We start from the raw sequence: 16,426 nt of genomic DNA, 5'->3' as shown, positions 1-16,426 counted from the left end.
TTAGGGAGGAGGAATACTCGGCACCAGTACAACCAGTTCTCATCCCCATTCAAAAGTGTATCCCCATCTTTTTTTCCCTCACCTGAGGTTAGGCTGGAGACAGTTTTTGTCTGACCCTATCATTCTCCTTCAACCATTCCACTCTGAGGCTCCGTTGCAAGTTCGTAAACATTTTCTTTCTTACTCATGTGTAGTCCCGTGACTTGGCTGCATTAGCCACCCGGGTATGATTTGTGTTCGACTAGGATCGTTTTTTACTGTCTACCTTCCCTCTCTGGCCTCTGGTCGTCACTCGACCTCAGCTGAAATCTCACCACTGGAAACGCAATTCCCTTGGGTCTAAAAGGAATTTTCATTATCAAGAGTGTCTAATGAATGAAAGTTGAAAAAACACAGAGGAATTTATAAAATTAAAGTACCTATTTGAAGGTACTTACCTTTGACGTTACCTTCAAACAGGTACTTAAATTTTATAAACTATAAAATTTGTAAAAGATTGTAAACATGAACAATCTAAGAAGCATAGACTTTGTCATCAGCTAGACCTGAGTTCATATCGCAGCTCTTACATTGAGTTGTGTGTGGACCTGAAGACTTTCTAAGCCTAGATTTCCTCATTTGTAAAATGGAGCTAACAATGGCATTTAATTCCTAGAGTAATTATGGAATGAAATAGATATTGTATATGAAACATCTTGCATAGTACCTGGCCTATACGAGGGATTTTTTTTAAAAAAGATTTTATCTATTTATTTTAGAGAGAGAGAGTGTGTGTGTGTGTGAGTGCGTGCAAGCAAACAGGGGAGGTGGAGGGGCAGAAAGAGAGGGAGAGAGAGAGAATTTCAAGCAGACTCTGCTGAGTACAGAGCCTGACACAGGGCTCAATCTCACAACCCTGAGATCATGACCTGAGCCGAAATCAGGAGTCCAACACTTAACCAACTGAGCCACCCAGGCACCCCAATATGAGGGATTCTGTGAATATTCTCTCCACACAGATATAGAGCAGGATAAAAGAACGGGTTGAAATCCTGAAGAGTGAAGCCAAGAAGAGAGAATGGGGCTTAGTGACAGTGTGAGGGAGAGGATTCCTCCTTAATTTCATTTACAATTGATCTTTGAGCCCCTCTAGTTCAGTTCTAATGGGACAGTCTCTTAGTCTTGATTATTTAAGGCATGTTTGTGTTTTCATATCTTTTCCTGCTGTACTGGAAAATTCTGTCCTTGCACGATGACTGTGGCCACTGACTGAGCTGTCTGTCACTGGGACTCTTTCCTCTACCTTGCCTGGCACTACCTTAAATAAAGTTACCTCATCTTGGATCACAACCTGGGGCTGCCATTTCTTAGCTGCTGAAGTTATACGGAAGTATGTAAACAAGAATTTTGTTATACCCTTGAACCAGTTTTAAATCTGTTCATCAATATCCTACCTAAAGGACCAATTCACTAATAAGATCAAACATGATTTGGTGAACATAGAATAAAACCTTTTCTCCTCAGAGTTTTCTTCTGTTAAGAATCCTGATTTTTAATTGTGGTATTATTTTTGTCTAAAACCCTCATAATGTTAACAAAACATTCTCATGAAGGAGTTACCTGGCTCTAAAAATATGTCCCTGGATTACTCAGGTTTAATGGCTTCATTTAGTGTACCATTGGCTTATTTCCTTAAAAGTCCTTCTATAGGGATGAGTCATCAAAGGAACAACTCACTAATCTTGAACTCCTTGAGAACAGGGCTCATGATGAACATACAGTTATGGTCCTAGGCCCTAGTAGTGCCAGACATTGAAGGTGATTAATAAATGATTCTTGGAGTAAATTTTATGTAGACTGTAAACCAAACAAAATTATTCAAAGCAATATAATCTGGGGTGATCTGGAAATCAGTACAACTGCTTTGTACTCTACCCATACTGAGCACCGACTATGTGAAGGACATGAAGGTAAGCATTAAGGACATAACATAGAAGTGGGGAAGAAACATATTTCTTATTTGTGTAAGGTATGCGAGACCTTCACATGCCTTATTACTTAGTTCATTTCATTTTTAACACAGCCCTTAGATGTAAGCATTGCCATCCATATTTTATGAAGAACACAGGCTAAGAGAGGCTGAGAAACTTGTCTGAAGTGCTGGGATTTGAACATAACTGTTCCGCTACAAATCCTTTGCTATTTCTGCTCTGTCCCATTGCTGCTCCTGTGTGAATTTAATTACAATCCAACAGAGGAGAAGAGACAAGAACATAAATGACAAATGGCAAGGTAGCCTGTGATAAGTATCATCTGAGCAGAATGAAACATACCAGAGGGTTTGAATGAGGAGAAGATCACTTCCACCTGAGGTTCTGTCCTCATCATGCATTTTTTTCTCTTTTCTTCTTCCATCTGTTTTTTTGGGGATGATGTTTTCCCCAAATGGCATGCCCTCTCTTTCTACAAGCAATGGTCAACACTGACTTTACAACCTGCTTGAGCCAGTAATTGTTGCATACTAAAAAACCCAAGTTCCTAGGCCACATGCTTTCTTCTAGGTCCTTTTTCATCTTCCCCCAGCCTGGATGACCTTCCTTCTCTCTCCACTGAGGGTTGAAGATACCCTCTTTCAGGTCCAAATCACATTCACTTTCTGGGAACTCTTCCCCCATGACAATTAGTACTACCTTCTCTCTTTTTCTGCTAGCACATTGGTCATATATATATTTCGTACTTGTTCCCCACTGTCTAGCACAGTGGAGTATCTTGATGGCAGGTCAAGCTGTGTTTTCCTTTGGGATTTGGATGACTCTGGGCATGTCTGCCATATTAGCAAGGTGGACCTGTTAGTAGTCCACTTAACTGAGGGATGGAGAATTCTCTTTGGGTGTCAGGGATAAGTTTGGGGAAAACAGAGAATCAGAAACACATGCTTTGTCCCAAACATATCACCTTTATAGTAGGAGGATGGGTTTCCTTTATGATTCCAGCCTTCCTTGTGCCCCCATCCAGTTGTGTCTGAGTCAGAAGGTGGTGGGACAAGCAAGAGGCTATAACAAAAACATCTGAAACTGTTTTCATCACAAACTGTCTGTGAGATGTCGGGGCAAGAAAGTAGCTTTGCTAGAGACTGACATACAGAGTAACACTATGTGCATCTGGTATTAGTTTTAGGGCAACACACAGCAGGAGATCACTGTGGAGATCACTGTGGAGATCACTGTGGAGATCACAGTCTGGCTGTGATCAGTTCATCACAGGCCTCAGCAGAGAATCTTTGCTCCTGAAGTCTGTAGATTTCTGGGGGAAGGGTTAAGCTCTGTGGCAGGAGGACCACAATTCCATGTGCATGTGATGTATTGTGGATGAGCAAACTAGTATGTCTCCCAAACGGATGCTGTACTTCCTTTCGAATGTATGTAGAAACTATTATGATGACTAAATACAACTTTATTGAAAAAATTACTAATAACTTGCATCAAAACATATTTTTTCAGTTTTTTATTTTATTTTTTTAAAATTTTTTGGAAAGAGAGTGCAGGTTTGCGGGGGAGGGGCAGAAGGAGAGGGAGAAAATCTTAAGTAGACTCCATGCTGCGTGTGGAGCCTGACGCAGGGCTCCATCTCACCACCCTGAGGTCATGATCTGAGCTGAAATCAAGAGTCAGAGGCTTAACCAACTGAGCCACCAAGGTGCCCCTATTTTTTCAATTAAGATATAAAATATACCTATTTTTGAATAAATATGAGCGAACATGAAGCTTTCAGCATTAGAAAGATGTTCTCGTACTCACCGATGCTGTGAGTGGTGAGGGGTGGAGTTAGTGACACCTGGTGGTGGCAGTTCCCGTTAGATGAATTAGCTCCGTGAAGACCGGTACTGGCTCTTCTTACCATTAAACACGTAAACGCTGGTGCCTGGCAGTTAGTAAGTCAAACCTGACTGAATGAATAAGTGAATGAATGCATAAAGTTTGAGCTGACAAATGTCTACCTTTCAACCACTGGATTCTGACATGTTACATAGAACTCCAGCTATAGGTTCCCTGAAAAAATTAAAAAAAAAAAGTCTGCCAGTTCTCAGTCAGTTGGTACATAAATACTGTGCTAATTAATGGGATGCAGTCATGTGATACTTGTGATACCTGTGAAAATTAATGGGTCAGCCCACATACCAGTGTATGAACTTGTTCCCATCCAAGGACTCAGTTGAGATGGGAATAATAATTTCATATAGTGCACTTCACTTGTGACTGTCACAATAAAACCTGAGTTATAAGAAAAAGACCCATGTCATTTGAATTTTCTTTTACTAACTTGAAATATGATTTATGGGGCACCTGCATGGCTCAGTCGGTTAAGCATCCGACTCTTGATTTCAGCTCAGGTCATGATCTCATGGTCATGAGATCAAACCCCGCATCAGGCTCCATGCTCAGTGCAGAGTCTGCTTGTCCCTCTTTCTTTCTCTCTGCTGCACCCCCTGCCCCCCCCACCCCACTCACATACTCTCTTTCTGTCAAATAAATAAATAATTAAATATCTTAAAAAAATAAAATATGATTTATAAAGACTTTTGACTAAAAATGGAAAAACTCTTTATTCAATTCTTCAAAGGGAGTAAAACATGTACTCAGGATTTAATTAAAGCATTTTCCATGAAGAGATGTCAGCTTTGGTTGTAACCTCCTAATGGACTCTCATACATGGGCCAGAGATTATACTCCAAACTCTATGAGTAAGACCAGTATAGGCAGTTCTGATATTTCTCTTTTCCCTCACCCTGGGACTGTCAACTCTTAGAAAATCCGAGTAGGTCCTAATTTATAAACATTGAATTTATGCTCATGCCATTGAAGCATCATGGGAGAGATAATAAGAGGAAGTGGAATCAGGAAATTCAGAGACCCCCAAATTGTTCAAGTGGAAAGGAAGTTTAGAGATCATCATAGTCCAGCCTGTCCATTTTACTGATATGGCCCCAAATATGAAGTGACTGGTACAAGATCACATATCCAATTATATCTAGAGTTAGACCACTAAGATTTTTCTTGCCTCAAAACCTCTACTTGGCAGTGGTCTCCATTAAAAAAAACAAAACAACCCCCCCCAATGTATCCAGGGTTTAACTCCAATGTCACCTCTTCCAACATTGGTTGACCCAATGACTCTCGATAGACGTGTTTTCCATTTGCCCCTCTAGCACTGCTTTCCACCTGTCCCAGTGAGATGACCTTTAAAGTCAATATCAGTAGGTTCCATTGCCCTCTGGCTTCTGGCTGGGTATGGCCAACGGGATACTTGGCAGGGTGTTGGCAGCGAGGAGGAAATTGAGGTCAGTGCATTTATTAGCATGGTGGTCTGGCAATATGACTGTAAGCCATTGGTGGCTGTCTTCACTACTAAAAGCCACAGTTCCTAGTGGGAGACCCAATAGGAGAGGTATAGCTTTCTCTTGGGTTCTGGTCACTGCTCCTTTCCTTTGTCCATCCAGGCCTAGGGGGAGGACTGGCTCCCCACTTTTTATTAGTCCCAAGACACTTCACTGTTCCTTGCTGACTTACCCTCGTACTGCCCACACCATTTGTTTATTTTAAAAAAATTTTTAAAAGGCTTTATTTATTTACTTGAGAGAGGGAGAGGGACATGCAGACTCAGTGTTGAGCATGGAGCCTGACGCGGGCCTTGATCCCATGACCCTAAGATCATGACCTGAGTCGAAATCAGGAATCAGACACTTAATCGAATGAGACACCCAGGCACCCCTACCCACACCATTTAAAAAGTACTTTTATTAAACTCAGTTACTCCAGTGAGTATAAAATCGATTTCCTGCTTGAACCCAGATTACTATACCGCTCCTCTGTTGCCTTATTTTTTTCCCTCATAGCACAAATGGCAAACTATCTTCAACTTGGGTTTTTTGTTTGTGTTTTTTTTTTTTTTTAATTTTGTTTGTTTGTTTTTTACTTACTTATAATCTGGCTTTCCTGACCAGAATGTGTTTCCATGGCTTGGCACAGTGCCTGACACATGGTAGGTACTTGATAAATGTTTGTTGAATGAATAGGTCCAGGCATCAAACTTCTAGCTCAAAATTCTTTCTATACATTATAATGAGAATAACCCCCTAGAACTTTTAGGCATGAATCTATGTAAAGGGGAATTTTAATTCATTTCGATGACAATATAAATTGCGTAGGCTTCTGTGGCTGGTAGCTACTATTTAATGTATGGTTTCTATAGTAAAATGTACGTTTCATTAATCCATTATTTTCCATTAGATTGTAGTTTCATGAAGGTAGGGACCAGGTGGACCTTGTCCATGGTTTATGTCTGAGGCTTTGGACACTGCCTGATACAACCTAAGTTTTACTTTGTGTGAAATACCACGCTGAACACTGGTGACCTGGAGATATATAAGGCAGAGACTCTATCCTGAGGGGCCCACAGTCTTACTGAAGAGACTAACATGAACAAAATCACAGGTGATGTAATGGGAAAGTGTTTCAGGATCACAGAGAAAGAAAAAAGGCCAGTGAACTCTTTAGATAATCTGGTGGAGGGAGAAGGGAGCCTTCTAGGATTTTCCTTTTCTGAAACTACTTATTCAGCAGCATTATTTCAAAACTACGAATTCTAAAATGAACTTTTGCAACCCGATCCAATTAGAAGCTGAGGATTTCATGTAAATACAAAGCCTTTCTGCTTTGTGCTGCTGGTTTTATATTTTCCTTCTTTTATCCTTTTATTCTCTTCAGAAAAAAAAAGTGAAGGAAGTAAAGATCATTTTTGAATCTGGATTTTCTGAGTGTTGGCCATGTTCAAAAGATGATAAAATCTTGTTTTTCAAGAGTGCTGTTTTGGAGCATCATGAAACTTACTTGACCTTGACTGCAGGGAAAAAAAAATTACCAAAAAAAAAGCAAAGAAAGAAAAAATTGTTATATTCCCCACCAGAGGGAGACAATTTTTTTCCTTTTGCCTTTCAAAACCTAAATTCTGATTAACATAGATTTGAAGAGTACAATACAAGGTTTACTAGAGCTGATTAATACCCAGGGGAAAAAAACAAACTTACAATCTAATTTGTTTACTTTTGTCTTTTAATATCAAATTATTTTCGAGATCTAAGTTCTGTTCTGCCAGCGCAGTAAATGCTACTTAACATGCATGAAACTTTAAGAGCTACTTGTTATTTCAGTGTCGACTTTCTCTCTAATTATGTTAGTATGGATTCAGATAGGACACTGATAATATAACAACATGGAATAATTTAGCATAATTATTTCCTGTAGTAAGTCATTTACAAATCAACCTTAAACTATAGAGACAGGGGCATGGTGGTGGAGGAAGAGGCCAAACTGGTAACAATGTCTTCTTCTGTTGGCAAGACTGTAGATAAGGAAAATGTCGAAAAAAGCTGAAACTGAGTCAGTCAGTTTTCAATCTACTGCAACTCTTGAAAACTTTTTCAAAAGAAATCTACTTACAGTAGTTGCTAATTTAGGAAAAAACAATACATGAGCAGTAGCTCCTATCTATGGCATATCTGTGCTTAGGATAATTAAACATTTTATCAAAAATGTAGAAAATTGTACAAGACCTCCTGTACTTTTAAGAAGTCCAATTACATGCCCAATTTAATAGAGAGAGTGTGAGATCTACATGTCCAGTGTAATTACTTGGATGTTTCATTCTTCTCTATGGTTCTTTTCGGAAACCCATTCAGAGCTGACCTTGCGTAAATGTTTTTTAAATGACTCTGAAACATTTTACAAATCCAATTAGTGCACAGTCAGATCTTCTCAGCTCACCTCATTTGACACAGGGTACTGACAAAGTAGACTTAACTGCTTATCGTGACTCTTTTTTTTTTTTTTAAGATTTTATTTATTGAGAGAGAGAATGAGATAGAGAGAGCATGAGGGGGGGAGGGTCAGAGGGAGAAGCAGACTCCCTGCCGAGCAGGGAGCCCGATGTGGGACTCGATCCCGGGACTCCAGGATCATGACCTGAGCCGAAGGCAGCTGCCCAACCAACTGAGCCACCCAGGCACCCTATCGTGACTCTTATTTACTTACTTTCTTTGTCATTTTTAGAAGACGTGCAGCGGGGCTGTGGAACAGCTCTCAGAAGCTCACATTTAAATATGGGATGATGTGGAGGCATCAGGTAAAATATTTGTCTGGTTCGGAGCCTGAGTTTCTCATCATAATTCAGTGAAGGTAAGTGGATGCTTTGGAAAAGCACAGAGTGTCACTTACGTTTCACTTGCCTCAGGTATCATTTAATCAGCGAGCACGGTTAATAATTCTGCTTTTCCATTTGTCAAGATCTCAATATTTTTTCAATATGAGGTCTGCTCCAGTGTACTTTACATGACACTTTATAATTAGTGGTACTTGAGAATTTGGCAGTTTTAAAAATTCATACAACATTCTTAGTTACAATTTATAAATGATTTTAAAGTATAATTAACATTCATCTTTACAAGTTATATGCAAACAAATATGCAAATTCAGAAATAAATATGCAAACATATAAAATGTTTTTGAATTAAGTAGTCCTTAACATTTTTAATGAAATCAATATTTTATTCATATTTTGCACACAATTTTGAGTACTTACTGATTTGAGGGGGTCCATGGCATATAGGCTTTTGCATATTGCAACCTCTAACTACCAGCAACAGGAGGAAATGAGAATGAGTTCACTTTTTTTGTGAAAACAGAAAGGATGATTTTGCAGACAAATCTAATAGGTGCTGTTGAGTGGGTTACTGATGTAATTAAAATGGTCTTTTTGCTCCTTGAACTTCTTCTTTTTTTTTTTAAGTAGGCCCCACACCCAGCATGGAACCCAGTGTGAGGCTTGAACTCATGACCTTGAGATCAAGACCCTGAGATCAAAACCTGAGCAGGAAATCAAGAGTCGGATGCTTAACCAACTGAGTCACCCAGGCACCCTGCTCCTTGAACTCTTAACCTTACAAGGAACCTTCCTTAGGAAACATAAAACCTGTTTGGATCTCAGGAAGATAAAGTTGAGGACATTAACAAAGTGCCCATTTAGCTTCTTGAGTTGGTGGTTAATAAAGGCTATAAACTGAATTTTTAACCATAGATTCTTGAGGTATTAAAGTCTGAAAGGAGGAGAATGCAGGGGTCAGTATGAGATGAACACAGGATTATTGGAAAATGCACCTTCAGTGGAAAAGTCACTAAGCAAGAGTAGAGATTCAATAAGTTTACTTATGATTTTAAAGAAAATCTATTCAAAAGGTTAACTGACTCAAAATCTTTGTTTGCTCGTTCAACAAACACTCATCTTTCAGGACTTGGCTTCAGTTCTTGCTTTTCAGGGCAGATTTCTCACTACCAGGGTCTTCCTTCTCTGAATTCCTACTGCATTAATAAGTCCATCAGGCGAAGGTTTTTATACCCTCATTCCGGGCAAGGACTACATTCAGTGCTATTGGGGGTACAAAGAAGTAGAAGACTGGATCAATTAGCACCACACAGTTTAGCTCCAAAATGTTCTTCAGTTTTTACCAGTATCCATGCTGTACTATTATTTTTTAAACGGCACATTTCTTGAGGGAAAAGAACTTCATTTATATAAGAGATGGTGAGAAGAATTCATTTTGAGTGGTGGCTCCGCGGAATTAGTAGTTGCTCACTGGAATGCTGTGTAAAGCGGGATTCTGAGGTCGTGTCATTAGAACCAATACCGCTATGTTTTTGTCATCCTTGCTCAACTCAGAATCTTATTTTTAGTAGTAGCATTTCTTTTATTAGAGAATGAGAGCTTTATGATCCACTTAATTTCCCTTTTTTAGCTGCTGGTAACTCAGGGGAAAGTTTTAATATAATTTTCTTTGTCTCTTTATTACTTGATTTTTTTTCTTTTATTTTGTGGACTATGTTATTGTACTGTAAATTTGTTTTAAACAGCCAGTTGCTTTAAATATTTTTGAAAGAAATAGATAATTACATATTCTTCTTTCTATAAACTTTATGGTGCCTAGCATAGGTCCAGAGCCCCAAGGAAGCATAGAATATATGCACTTTGATTGCACGGAGAACACTGAACCTAATTCTATTGGGGTCTCATATGGTAAATGCACAATGAAGCATGAATGAGTGAACGAATGAACGAATGAGTTCAGAAGGAATTCAAACCATGAGAAAGATCGTGATGGGATGTGATTTGCCAAGTAAAGCATCAGACTGGAGATGAATCTTGGCTAATGCCTTTAAAAAAGGCATAGACTAAAGACTGGAATAGTAGGAAATAGCTTGGTGGGGGAAAAAGGTTTAGCAAGAATTGAAAATGACAAGAGCCATAATGCAATAATATTTGACTCTTCTACATGGGCCTATTTGCTTGGGTGGAATGTAAGATCGCAGAGATCAACACTTAAAAAAAGTTTCATCCAGGACACATTCGTGTAGTCATCCAGACGGTATTTCCAGGGTGTTTTCAAGTTGTTTGTTGATGAAGGTGATCCTGCTACCTACATTTATTTCAAATTCAAAAACAAAAGATACAAGATGTGATGATTTGAACTTGCTGATTTAGGGTAAAATAATTCATTTACATGCATCCCAAATTAATCCCTCCGTAGAATCAGAATAAGAAATTGAAATTCTGATTTGCTGCAAACTGCTCCATAATGTCTGTGGGGATTGGCTTTGTTTAGTTGTTGCCGCACAAGAGTCTTAGGTAAACAACATATAGCTCTATCCATGTGCATCTGGGTAGGCTTCAACATATTTATTATGCAACTTAAACATGAAAAAGCCAGATCTGCTACACTTAGCAAAAGAACTAAATCTCATTCAGTGTCAAACAAACCCCTACCACCTTCTTGTCAAGTAACCTTGGTCTTTAAAGACTATCCCTACACAATGAGTCACTTCCATATGCCTTTCATTCTTCCCTTATTCTAGGTTTTTTTCCTCAACGTTTTGTTTCTCTGGGCTGAATTTCATCTCAGTTGATTGCCCAATTCACTTTTCATTCAGTCATAATTGTTTTTTGAATTGTCTTAAATTCTCAAATGGATTATGACAATTTGAAAATTAACAATGGTGCCATAATTGCATGGGGCTGTGTGATCCACAAAACCCTGTTGGCTGATGTTTTTCCCCCCTACCTGTAATTTTTTTTTTTTTAACCAAATGTGAAAAGGTAGAAGTACACACACAAGCAGAAAATACATATGGTTGTGATTTACAATAATGCTTAGTTTTCCAATATTTGGAAATCAACCACAGATACCTGTAAAACTATTTTAATACAGAAATGAATAAAAAAAGAATTCAATCAGGCTTTCTTTCTTTCAGACTGTTTCTTTCTCTTGTGGAAGTGGGAACATACACAAGCAGGCCAACACTTTCTGTATGTGTATGGAAATTAAAATTCAGAAAAATATCATTATTCTTTAATTATCTGACTTCAGCTGGGCTCTCAGTGCAACTTGGCAATCCTCTTACTTCTCCCTGGTTGGCTTCCTCACATTCCTTATGAGGCAGCTGCTCCCAACCTTTCAACTTGTGCCATTCTTCTCATTCTCAGCCTTTACCCTTGCTTCATAATTTACAGAGAATATAGTGGTTTCTGAGCAGTATCCTTGGAATTTCTTTGCTTCTTCTACCTGCAGACTCACCTGCAGAAGCACGCAGATTTTAACCTGTCTCTCCCTCAGTCTTGAAGGAAGAGGGTTTTACCTTCATTCCAATGTTAGCCTTTGGGGTGCATTGGCTTCCATCTCCTCTGGCCTTGCCTCTCCATGTCAGGCTCCTTCTTGCCCTCTCCCCTGGCTCCCTCTCTTCAGCCTACAGACATGATCACATCTACTGCTACCTTAACCTCCCCCCACCTCCCTTCTTGTCTTAGCCACACTTGACCCTAGGTGTCCAGCCAACTCTCTTTTCCACCTGCAACACCCCTCCCCATTCACTGGTCATTGGGGCTGAGGAAGAAAGACCACATCGATCTCAGGTAATCACCTGGGAGCTCTTGCCCACTCATTCTCCTCTCCTAGCTTATCATCCCTGTTCTCTATTTCCTTGTTTTTAGCCCCACTTTAGGGAGCTGTTTCTGGGTCCTCACTTTTTAGTCTTGTATGTTTCCCTGGTTGTAGCTTCCATGTACCTTCTCATTTATCCTGGATCCTAGTCATACCTGGTGGGCTAAAGTTTGGCTTTTTCTACCAAAAAAGGGGGTCTCAGACATTCTCCTGAACTCTGAAGCACTTTGAAAACTGTTTCTACTTCCTCAGCTCCTACTCTGTTCTCATCCCATTGAACCACCTGGTCTTGCTAAGATTACTGATGGCTTCCCTATTGCTAGATCCAATGCCCTATTTCCAATTTTCAACATTTTCTCAGCTTTTTTCTTTCTTTCTTTCTTTCTCTCTCTCTTTCTTTCTTTCTTTCTTTCTTTCCTTCCTTCCTTCCTCCTTCCTCCCTCCCTCCCTCCTTCCTTCCTTCCTTCTTCCTTCCTTCCTTCCTTTCTTTTTCTTTCTTTCTTTCTTTCTTTTGTTCTTTCTTTCTCTTCTTTCTTTCTTTCTTTCTTTCTTTCTTTCTTTCTTTCTTTCTTTCTTTCTTTCTTTCTTTCTTTCTTCTTCTTCTCTACACCCAATATGGAGCTTGAATTCATGAACCTAAGATCAAAAGTTGCTTGTTCTTCTGACTGAGCCAGCGAGGCACCCCAACATTTTCTCAGCTTTTAACACTGTTGACTCTCTTGACTTCTGGACGCTTCTTCCATTGGCTTCCAGAACACCAATCAGTATACATACCTTTACTGAAGGCCTACTGTTCTGATTTTTGAGATACAAAGGGGAGTAATACATGGTCTCTGCTCCCAAAGATATTATAATGTAGAGGAGAAGAAAGACAGGTAAATAGGCAAGTACAAATCAGGAAATAAAGTCTGCATGGGAAGAGTAACTCATTCCTGGGCCTGAAGGGCCAAAGAGGACTTCACTTATTTCTGAACTGAGGTTTGAGGCATGACTAGGAGCTACCTAGGTAGGGTGGGGCCAGGATAAGAGTGTCAAGGTCCAAAGGAGAGAGAACATGAATGTTCAGATAACTTCAATACGATTGGCATGATTGGAGTGGAAAGTTTGGTTAGTGTGCTGTAAGAAATAGAGCTGGACAGGGCAGGGGCCAGATCATAGAAGTCCATGTGAGCCATTTTAAAGAGTTTGGAAATTATGCAAAGACAATGAGAGCCTATTGTAAAATAGTACATGGAAGAGTGACATGATCTGAGTCACATTTTAGAAGGATCACTCTGGCTGCTGAGTAGATAATGAGTCGAGCAGTAGAGGAGGGATGACAGGAGGCAGGGTAACAGGCTGTGGTGGAAATCTAGCCCAGATTCTCCTGGCCTGATACAGGTAAGCAGTCACGTGGACAGCAAAAGAAGAAAGATGTGATGGATTTTAACTGTATTAAGGAGAAATAATGAAAAGGGCTTGGCAGTTGATTAAATTATCCTTTGTAATCGTCTTCAGTTCCTTGCTATCTCACCATGGTGTTTTTACCTATGGAAACTATAGCATTTCTCATTTTTAATTTTATTTTTCTATTACTTACCGGATCTTTGACTAGGACTCTGATTAATCTCAATCCCCATTCCACAGCATGATGCCTTGTGGCTAGAACGTAAAAAACAAATGCCATTTGACCAAGTGACTCCACTTCTCTGGGTAATGTTCACTGTTAATTTTAACGTACACCTCTGCTGGATTATCATCCTACCCCTGTCACCCTCCCACACATTATACGACCAACAGACTGCTTCATCTATTTTAAGTTTCAAAAGTTGCAAATCAAACTTTCTCTTCCATTGAAACTCTTTAAAAATGTTTATTTTTAATAATGTGAAGGCAAATACCCTATCGTCCTTTTACTTGCTTTCTATTGCTGATGTAAAAATTGCCACAAACACAGAGACATAAAACCGCACACATTTATTATCTCTGTACATTAGAAGTCCAGGTAGGCTTGACTGGGTTTTATGCTCAGGGTATTACAAAACTGAAATCAAGATGTCAGCTGAGCCAGGCTTCTATGTGGACTCTCTGGAAAGAATTCACTTCCAAGTTCTTTGGATTGATGGCCAACTTCAGTTCCTTGCAGTTGTAGGACTAAGGTCCTGGGTTCTTTGCTGGCTGTCTGCCAGGGGCTACTATGGCTGCTGAAGGCCACCTCCTTCCCTTTTCATATGGCCCTTCCATCTTCAAACCAGCAATGCCAGCAATGGTGAATCAGGTCCTTCTTTTTTTTTTTTTCTCCCCAGCTTTATTGAGGAATAGTTGACAAATAAAATGGTAAGGTATTTACAATATGATGATTTTATATACATATAAATATATGTTGATATATTTTTAAATATTTTGAATATATTTCAATATATTTTTAATCTCTATATTTTTATTTTTAATATGTTTTATATTTTTGTATATTTTATGTCTATATACTTTTATATTTGTGTACATTATATATAAATAAATATATGTATGTTGTGAAGGGATTCTTCCCATTGAGTTAATGAACACATCCATCACATCGCTTTTTTTTTTTTTTGGTGTGAGCATTTAAGTTCTATTCTCTTAGCAAATTTCAATTATACAATACAGTGTTATTGGCTATAGTCACCATGTTATACTTTAGATCCTCAGCCCTTTTCATTTTCTGAGAGTTTAGAGCCTTTCACCAGCTTCTCCCTATTTTCTTATTTTAAAAAAATTATTTAAAAATTTATTTAAAAATTTATTTATTTATCTCCCTATTTATTTATTTGCCCCATTACTGGCCCCGCCTCCAGCCCCCGACAAGTACTTTTCTTACTCTAGGTTTCTAGGAGTTAGCCTTTATTTATTTATTTTATTATTTTTTTTAAGATTCCACATATAAGTGATACCATGCAGTACTTGTCTTCCTCTGTCTGGCTTATTTCACATAGCATAATAATGCCCTCCAGGTTCATCCATGTTGTCACAAATGAAAAGATTTCTGTCTTTTTTTTAATAATCCACTGTATATTTGCACCACATTTTCTTCACCTATCTACCTGTTGATGGACCCTTAGGTTCTTTCCCTACCTAGTTAAGTCCTTTTCAGGCTTTCAATTTCTCTGACTTACCCTTCTTACCCTGATCTCAGCTTCTTAGGACTCTTCTGATTATACTGGGCCCGCCTGGATGATCCAGGATAATCTCCCTATTTTAAGTACATCTGCTTAGTAACCTGAATTACATCTGCAGAGTCTCCTTCGCCATGTACTGTAACATATTCATGGCTATGGTGTTTCATTATATTCACAGTCCAGGGACTAAAAGTGGGGCATCTTTGGATGGTCATTTTAGAAATTCTGTCTACTGCATTCTTATTTTAAATTGGAAAAAATTATAAGTAGAAGCTGCTATAATTTCATATGTAAACTAATCGGTAGTGTTTGGCATGTTTTTTTCTGGATAAGTGTCCCATAATTTGTTACCCACTGAAATTTTAGATCTACTTGTTTAATCTTTCCACACTTCTATCTGAAACTACTGTGTTAAAAGGGGGAAGGATCAGATCTTCGGTAGCCAAGATGCCTGGATAGGAATGTCCTAAATCATGAAGAAAATCTGATTTTGTGACCTGAAACATTTAGAGAAGATTTTTAGCTATGGGGATGGGGAGGGGAGGCAGACAGTGTGAGTTTGCTGTAGTCATACCAATTGCATGATTTTGTTTTCTCTTTTTCTAAGATTTTATTTATTTGAGAGACAGAGGAATAGAGAGAGAGAGAGAGCACGCACACGAGCAGAGGGAGAGGGAGAAGCAGGCTCCCAGCTGAGCAGGGAGCCTGACGCGGGGCTTGATCCCAGGACTCTGGGATCGTGACCTGAGCCGAAGGCAGACGCTCAACCGACTGAGCCACCCAGGCGCCCTTGCATGATTTTGTCTTCCTGAGGGATGAAGAATCATGACTTTTTGGATAATCGAAATTCCCTGACAACCCTTGTATTCAGATATGACTTTCATTTATTCAGAATATTTAATGAGCATCTACCAGGTTCTCAGGCACTGTTCTATGCACCGGGAATAGAGTGGTATACAAGGCATGCCAGATTCCTGTCTTCTCAGAACTTCTTGTTGCCCTGTACTTTGGTGAACCGAGGAGTAAAATGGCAAAAAAAGGAGAGATAGGGTGTGGTCATTTCTTCTCATATGGATCAATGTGCTTAGAGAGCTTCCCACACCAATCTTCCTTTCTTCTTGAAAAGCAGCCTCGGATTCTGGAGATCTCAAGTAGGGATTCCAAAAAAGAGTTAGCCTTTACCAGTTTGACTCATCGAGGAGATAGGCCGACAGAGGTAGTTAGGGTTGGAAAATTATTCTGATTAAACACTAGTGACTTTTTTTTTTTTTTT

General features: G+C 39.1%; 1 long non-coding RNA gene across 1 annotated transcript in view; it reads left to right on the top strand.

Moving 5' to 3' along the window:
• Nucleotides 1-16,426, top strand: part of LOC145721306 (uncharacterized) — a 63,562-nt gene that overhangs the window by 19,141 nt on the left and 27,995 nt on the right. The window contains exon 2 of the long non-coding RNA XR_014144957.1: nt 8,085-8,210. This is a non-coding gene — a long non-coding RNA (uncharacterized LOC145721306). The remainder of the gene's footprint in view (nt 1-8,084; nt 8,211-16,426) is intronic.

This window comes from Leptonychotes weddellii, chromosome 4 (assembly GCF_054177405.1).
Source record: "Leptonychotes weddellii isolate Sample4059 chromosome 4, ASM5417740v2, whole genome shotgun sequence".
Classification (NCBI taxonomy): Eukaryota; Metazoa; Chordata; class Mammalia; order Carnivora; family Phocidae; genus Leptonychotes; species Leptonychotes weddellii.
The sequence above is the reverse complement of the archived record's forward strand: the minus strand, read 5'-3'. Positions and strand labels throughout refer to the sequence as shown.